Source organism: Gallus gallus, chromosome 2 (genome assembly GCF_016699485.2).
Source record: "Gallus gallus isolate bGalGal1 chromosome 2, bGalGal1.mat.broiler.GRCg7b, whole genome shotgun sequence".
In the NCBI taxonomy this organism is placed as follows: domain Eukaryota; kingdom Metazoa; phylum Chordata; class Aves; order Galliformes; family Phasianidae; genus Gallus; species Gallus gallus.
This window is the reverse complement of record NC_052533.1, coordinates 137,048,858-137,055,512: the sequence shown is the minus strand read 5'-3', so window position 1 is coordinate 137,055,512 and position 6,655 is coordinate 137,048,858.

The following is a 6,655-nucleotide window of genomic DNA, read 5'->3' as shown; positions in this document are numbered from 1 at the left end:
ACTGTCAACTAACCCCTGCTTTATAAGGGATGTGAGGGGAAGTGCAGTGAGCTGCTGGGGGGGGGGGGGGGGCTGCTTTATTTTGGACAAAACCTGAGCTGTTCCTTTTGTTAAACTGCAGAACTAAGAGAGAGCTGTTTTCTAAAAGCCTCTATAAATAGCTTGTGTAGGTTCAAAGGCCTTTCCTAAGCTGGAAGGACATCAGCTCACCCCTCTCAATCCTTGATGCGTATTATACTGTGCTTTTTAGTAGAAAATAAACTAATATCCTTTTAATATGTTTTTCTTGGATCATTTTGGTCCTGGTCTGAACAAGCCTTGAACTCGCAGCACAGAAGGGGAGGAACCCAACACAGCTTTGTGGCTGAGGTGGCATGTCCAGCCCCTCGTGTTTGGCAATGCTGGCTGATGTTATGCCTTCAACGGTCTCCAGCTTGGCTGTGTTTTGTCACATTGGTCTCTGTTGTTTGTTGCAGAAATCACAAACATAAGTGCAAAAAGTGAGTGGCTGAGCAGGAAAGACGCCCACTCCCAACTCTACAGAATAAACAAAGAGCCCTCTGCGTTTTGCATTTATAGATGGAGAAATGCAATCAGCTCAGGAAATGAGATTTCCTCCTCTTCGAGGCAACCCATGTATTTTGACTTCTTTTAAAAGAGCTTTGGCCGCTGAGTTAAAAATATGTCTGTGAGAATAAGTTAATTCATAGAGCACCTCAAAAATGATGACCAGATAGGTGATCTTTTGTCAAGTGGTGTACGTGGCATACTGCCCCAAGCACTGAGGATAGATAGATAGATAAATAGGTAGATAACTTTTGGGTTTTGTTCTCTTTGTCTTTTCTCCATAGACAAAACTTGTACTTTTGAGAGGAGTTCGGACTGCATTCTGGGCCAGACAACTCTTCTTGGCAGCCCAGCCTGCATGAGATGCCTCCCATCCAAGGGGAGATTTCCAAGTTTATGCTATGGCCAGCGTTCAGCTTTCCATGATATAGCTCCAGTTGATGAGACTCCCATTGAGTCTGCTCATGAGTGTTTAAATATGGTGGTGCACTGGCACCTTGGCCTTTGCCATGCCAAGATGGAGGGCTTTGGTTACTGCAGCAATTGATACCCAGAGAATTTGCCTGTGGATGACCAGGTGTTACGTGGTTTCCCACCAGAACCTGAACAGTTTTCAACACAGACCCTCCCAACCTCTTTGTTAGTTCTTTTTACAGCTCTTTTACTTAAGTGGAATTTCTTCTTTCTTTCTCGGATGTGGTTGAAGGTGTAAATCCAGACAGATATAACTCCTGAAGGGGCATCAAGCTGGCTGTGCCACGGGTTATCAGCTCTTGTATTGTTTGTACGTAAAGCAAACATAATCCTTTTTAAATCTCTGAAGTCAAAGCCATTTTATTTGGTTCCTTTCCTTGCCTATAACCAATGAGATGGTTCTCATTTAAAATAGCTGGCTCACGGCAGTAGGTAGAAACCTACAATCTTTTTCTTATTACACCCTTTTATATTTAAACCTTCTATTTTTAACCCAATGGTGGGATTCAGGGTTAATGTTCGTTAGATCTGTGTCTAGACAGTTGTGAAAAACAGGAAATGAAGTACATTAGAGTAAGAAAGGAGAACTTAACCTCTTCTCTCCTAGCTAACATGGGAGTGGGTGAAAGATTTTACAGCAGAATATCTGTAAAAGTTTAAGGAAGTAGAAAATAGAGGGAAAAAAGCCCTGCTGGTCCCATGGGAATTATTTTGCAGAAAATAAAGAGCTGGGCTCTGCCCCTCGTTACATCCAGGCAGTAATTCTTTTCCTTTGGCCTCTGGGGAGAAGTTGCAAATTTTATTACTGTGTGCTTCTTGCAAATATTCAAAAGAAAATGAAGGCCATCCAACAGACATAGCTCAGCTGCACAGGGTAGCCAGCAGAACCCATTCTCTGTATAGTCAGGGTCTGAACCACACCTGAGCACCCCAACCTCCTCCTCTTCCTCAGCACAGGGCCTCGAGGGGTTTAAGTATTTGCAAACTCATTTCTTTCTTTGAAATAGAAACTGAAAAAATGCAAAGTTCCCTGTCTTGAACTTTTAGGAAAACAGGAAGAGCAAGTCTCTCTGTGCCCAAATCCAGGACAGGACCCCATTTATCTCATGCACAGCTCCTCATCCCCCTCATCTGAAGCATTTTGTTGGCGTCCATTGTCCCCACACATGCTGTCAGCCCGCCAGCAACACACGTCCCCGTGGCAGAGCAGCACAGCTCTGCCCTGCCCAGCACTTCATTCCTTCATTTTACCATGACTGTTTTTCATTTCAAAGGCCTGCTGAAGCCACAAAGTGCAAATCACCAGGACAGCACCATACCTAGTTTTATAGCACCTCTAGCGCCCCCCTCCCCACAAAAAAGCCCACCCCAAACCAACCAACACACAAGCAACTCCCCCCAGTGGAGCAGCCTAAAGAAAGGCTTTTAAGTAATACAACATTTGCTCATGGGTTTGTCAGTGTTTCCACTGCCAGTTTGTCTTGCTGAAGAAACCAAGTATTGGCACAGTTCATATCAGAAACATAACTAATAATAATCTTTGTTCCCAAAGTTTTATGGAATGGGGGATCATGGGAGTTTATATGAGCAACAGTGCTGCAAGTTTTGGCCTACAAAAGCTTTCCAGGTAGTGACAGCCACGGTGTGGATGTGTCTCAGGAGGAGCCAACAGCTAATGGGAGAGAGAAGGGAATCACCTGCCCTTGGAGCATCACCTCTGTGTGCACTTCTCTGCGAAGCTGTACGAGGGGCTGAGGGGGCATGGCTGTACCCCACTGCCTTCATCCCTTCCTTCCTTTCTCCGTGAGCTGCAGTGGGTGTCGAGGAGAGCTGTCAAGACAGTACTGCTGCAAACCATGCTACCTGGAAAGGTGTCTTCTCTGTGTGCATGCACAGAGGCGCACTGATACCCGAGTGCACGTTACGTGCACCTAATTAATTAAAGATGTCTTTGAGAAGCTGGGCTCTGCAGTGTGAGTAATGGAGGTCAGTAATTTTCTTGTCAGCAGCAGCTTTGCTTGAAGGAGAGGTTTTAGGATGTGGCTCATCCTGTGGTGGGGAAGGAATTTTTCTGCATTAATCATACACCAATTTCTCATGAATCTATTCTGCCTGAGGTAAGTACAGCCTGCCTGCCTGATTTACGGAGGAGGTGAAAATCTGAATAGAAAAAAAAAAAACAGGTGTTCTGAGTGCCTTCATTTCAGTCTCTCTCCAGAAGCACGTGCCCAACCCTCGAAGTCTCTTGGAGCTAGAAACTGGTGGAGGAATAGCTGCAGCCCATTTCTCCCAGCCTTCGTGTCAAGCTGAGCAGAATGCCGTGGGCTGCCCACGGAGGTGGTGGAATCACCATCCCTGGAGGTGTTTGGGAAAAGGGTAGATGCCGCACTGAGTGACATGATCTAGAGCTGCCACAGGGATGGGATGATGGTTGGACTGGATGATCTTAGTGATCATTTCAACCTTAATGATTCTATGAAGGGAGGAGCAGGAGATCAAGTCCCACAGTGGCCCTAGCTGGCCTCAGTGTGGCTGTAGTGGATCCGGCAACCGACCCCAGCCCTTCACCAGACCAATGAGGACTTTGCATCCTGGTTAAAATTTAATCACCTCTTATCCTGACAGTGAAACCCTAGCCTGAGTGCCACAGCAAAGCTGTATTTTGTTACAGAGCTCCAAACAGAGCTTCCACTCAGTAACTCAGCAGTACAAGTGGCCGTACCACTTGAGCTCCATGGCTCATTCTCCAAACAGCGTTAAGGAGCTATAGTAAGCGGTTATAGCAGTATTTACTCAGTATTATTATAACAGTACTATTTGGGGCTAAAATGTTGCCAGCTCTGGAAAAACTCCATGCCTGGGTTTGCTCATTGCAGGTGGTCCTGAGCTCTGTGCAAGGTGGGAGGCTGTGGGGAGCACAGGAGGACCATGGTTGTACTCATCTCCTCTCTATGGGGAACCAAGACCAGCCTATGGCCCCTCGGATGTCAGAAATACACAGCCTGGGGTGTTGTGAGTAATTATGGAATAAGTTAAATGAGAATTATAGAACATCCCATGTTGGAAGGGATCCATGAAGATCACTGAGTACAACTCCTGGCTCCACACAGCACCACTCAAAATTCAAACCCTATGTCTGAGAGCAGTGTCCAAATGCTCCCTGAACTCTAGCAGCTCAGGGCCGTGCCCACTGTCCTGGACAGCCCGTTCCATGCCCACCGCCCTCTGGTGCAGAACCTTTCCCTAACCCCCACCTTACCCTCCCCTCATGCAGCTTTAAGCCCTTCCCTTGCATCCTAAATGAGGATTAAGGAAATAATCCTTCCCAGTATCCATCTATGGTAGATATAGCAGGCAGGGCAGTGTTACTGCCAGGCCCTGTCCTCCTGGCCTGCTGCTGGGACCGTGGCTAGGGAGTGCTATGGCAGTGTCCCACGGCCCAAAGCCAGGGCGGGCCACTCGGCCCTCCCCAGCCCCACTCCCTCTGCACCTCATGCGTGGTTGGGCTCTGTACACTGTGCAGCAGCTCCATGGAACAATGTGTTTGAGAACAACTTCTGGCTAGACACATATCTTAGCATATTAGAAGGTATTTTTAGTACTTCTGGCAGAACGGATCAAACTCTGCTTTCAGACGTACTAATATAACTCTGCTGGCATCACCTTGTATTCACAGCGAGGTGGCAGCTGGTTGGAGCTCCCTTGCTAAGTAGCCGTGTTTACTCCACAAAGGACAAAAAACAAGCTTATAAAAACACGGGTGGGATTCCTGCCTTACAGCAGGCCGGGTTTGTGCCATGAGCACGGCTTCGCCAACTCGCAGCTCCCATTGCTGAAGGAACAGCAGTGCAGGGCAAGGCAAAAACACTCCGAATGCTGCTGCCTCAGTTTGTCATGACTTTGTTTTGTACTGGTATAAATATAACTACATCCATCTCATACAGCGAAGTGCTCCATGATGAGCACAGTATAAATAGCTGAACTGCTTACACAAGCCATAAACAAGGGCTGGAAACCCTCGTTTCACCCCACAAGTCAGAAGCCATGGCAGCTTCCAACTGGAAGGCACAGAGGAGGCTTTGCAGCCAAACGGTTAAAGCAGAATGTTTTCTCTGGAGGCTCGGAGTGGAGCTGGGGCACTGCCACCCTCCCAGCCACGCCGAGGTGGTGGGACGCGTGACACCGCAATTACACACGCGGAAGAAAGGAAGGCTGAGGTAACTACCATATTCTCACTGTGTAGGCCGCGTAAAAAATCATAACGTATAATGATTCCTGCCTTATTGCAGTGTTTGGGTTCCAGATATAGGCCTGCATGGGAAGGCTGCATGACGCTGAACCCAATGCGAAATGAGCGTTTCCTGCTTTGAAGTAATGTAATGTCAGGAATCCGGCTGGTTGGAAACACCCTGCTTGTCCGGGGCTCCAGGTGAACCAGTGCACCTCCCGGAGGCCGCGAGGGACCGTCTGCAACTCAGGTCCTTCACATGCTTATTTTTGTCAACACAAAACAAAGCTCTGCTTGCCTCCTGCATAGGAAGTGGCTGAGCTCACCCAGAAACCCAGGGACTTGCCAGAGGCCTTAGATAACTAAGCCAGATTTGTTTTAGCTGCCCTCAGTAACCAAGGTATTTCCTACTGTAAGTATAAGGAAACATTGAGGATACTTAAGCAACCGTATTTGTTTATCTTAGGCCAAACTGGAGAGACTTTCCAGAGCCACTACTGCAGCTGCACTCAGCCCGACAAGAGGCTGCGCGCACAGCGGGTGCTGCCCTGTGGGCTCCATGGCTGCAGGAGGAAAGCAGATCCTCGCCGAGAGCTCCGCACATCCAATGCACAGACCTGCACAGATACCCTTCATCCCATACAAGGAGATGGCCAGAGGGGAGAAGGAACTCACCAGCGTTCGCTCCCCTCAGTTTCTGAGTAGGCAATTATCTTAGAAGAGACAAATGTCAAGATAGCTTTCACCCTGAGAGGAGATGAGATCTCCAAGCCTGCAAATCCAAAGGGTCTTAGGAGGGCACCCCCGTCAAACCTTGGCCATCTGCTCCTCAGTGGGAGGTGATGGTGGCAGCAGCAGGGACACCATGGGGTGCCCGCATGTGGGCACGGCGCTGAGCTTGGCAGAGTTCAAGAAGTGCCTGTACAAAGCTCTCAGATATATGCTCTGCTTTTTGGGTGGTCCTGCATGGAGCCAGGAGTTGGACTCGATGATCCTTGTGGGTCCCTTCCAACACGGGATATTCTGTGATTCTATGATAGCAAGAGAAAAGCAGACCCTAGAGATGGCCATTTGTACAGTAGCTGGCTGGAGCAGGGCCGTGCATTACAGCATGCACGAGGCCCTGTCTGGCCGACGAGCAGGCAAGGAGGGAATGGCCCTGAAGGCCACAGTGTTCCAACGTGGGCTCTGATCCTGGAATCTGATTCATATCAGTGCAGCCCGGTGCCTCCCAGCCGCTCATTTAATAGTGCAGATCATATTGCAGTGTCCTGGGTGCCTAAATTTAGCTTCTGAAACCTGTATATTGATTAGTTTGATATCCTAAGGTGCTACACACCCAGTTCAGTAGGAGCTGTGAACGCTGAGCAGAACCCAAGGCTTGGC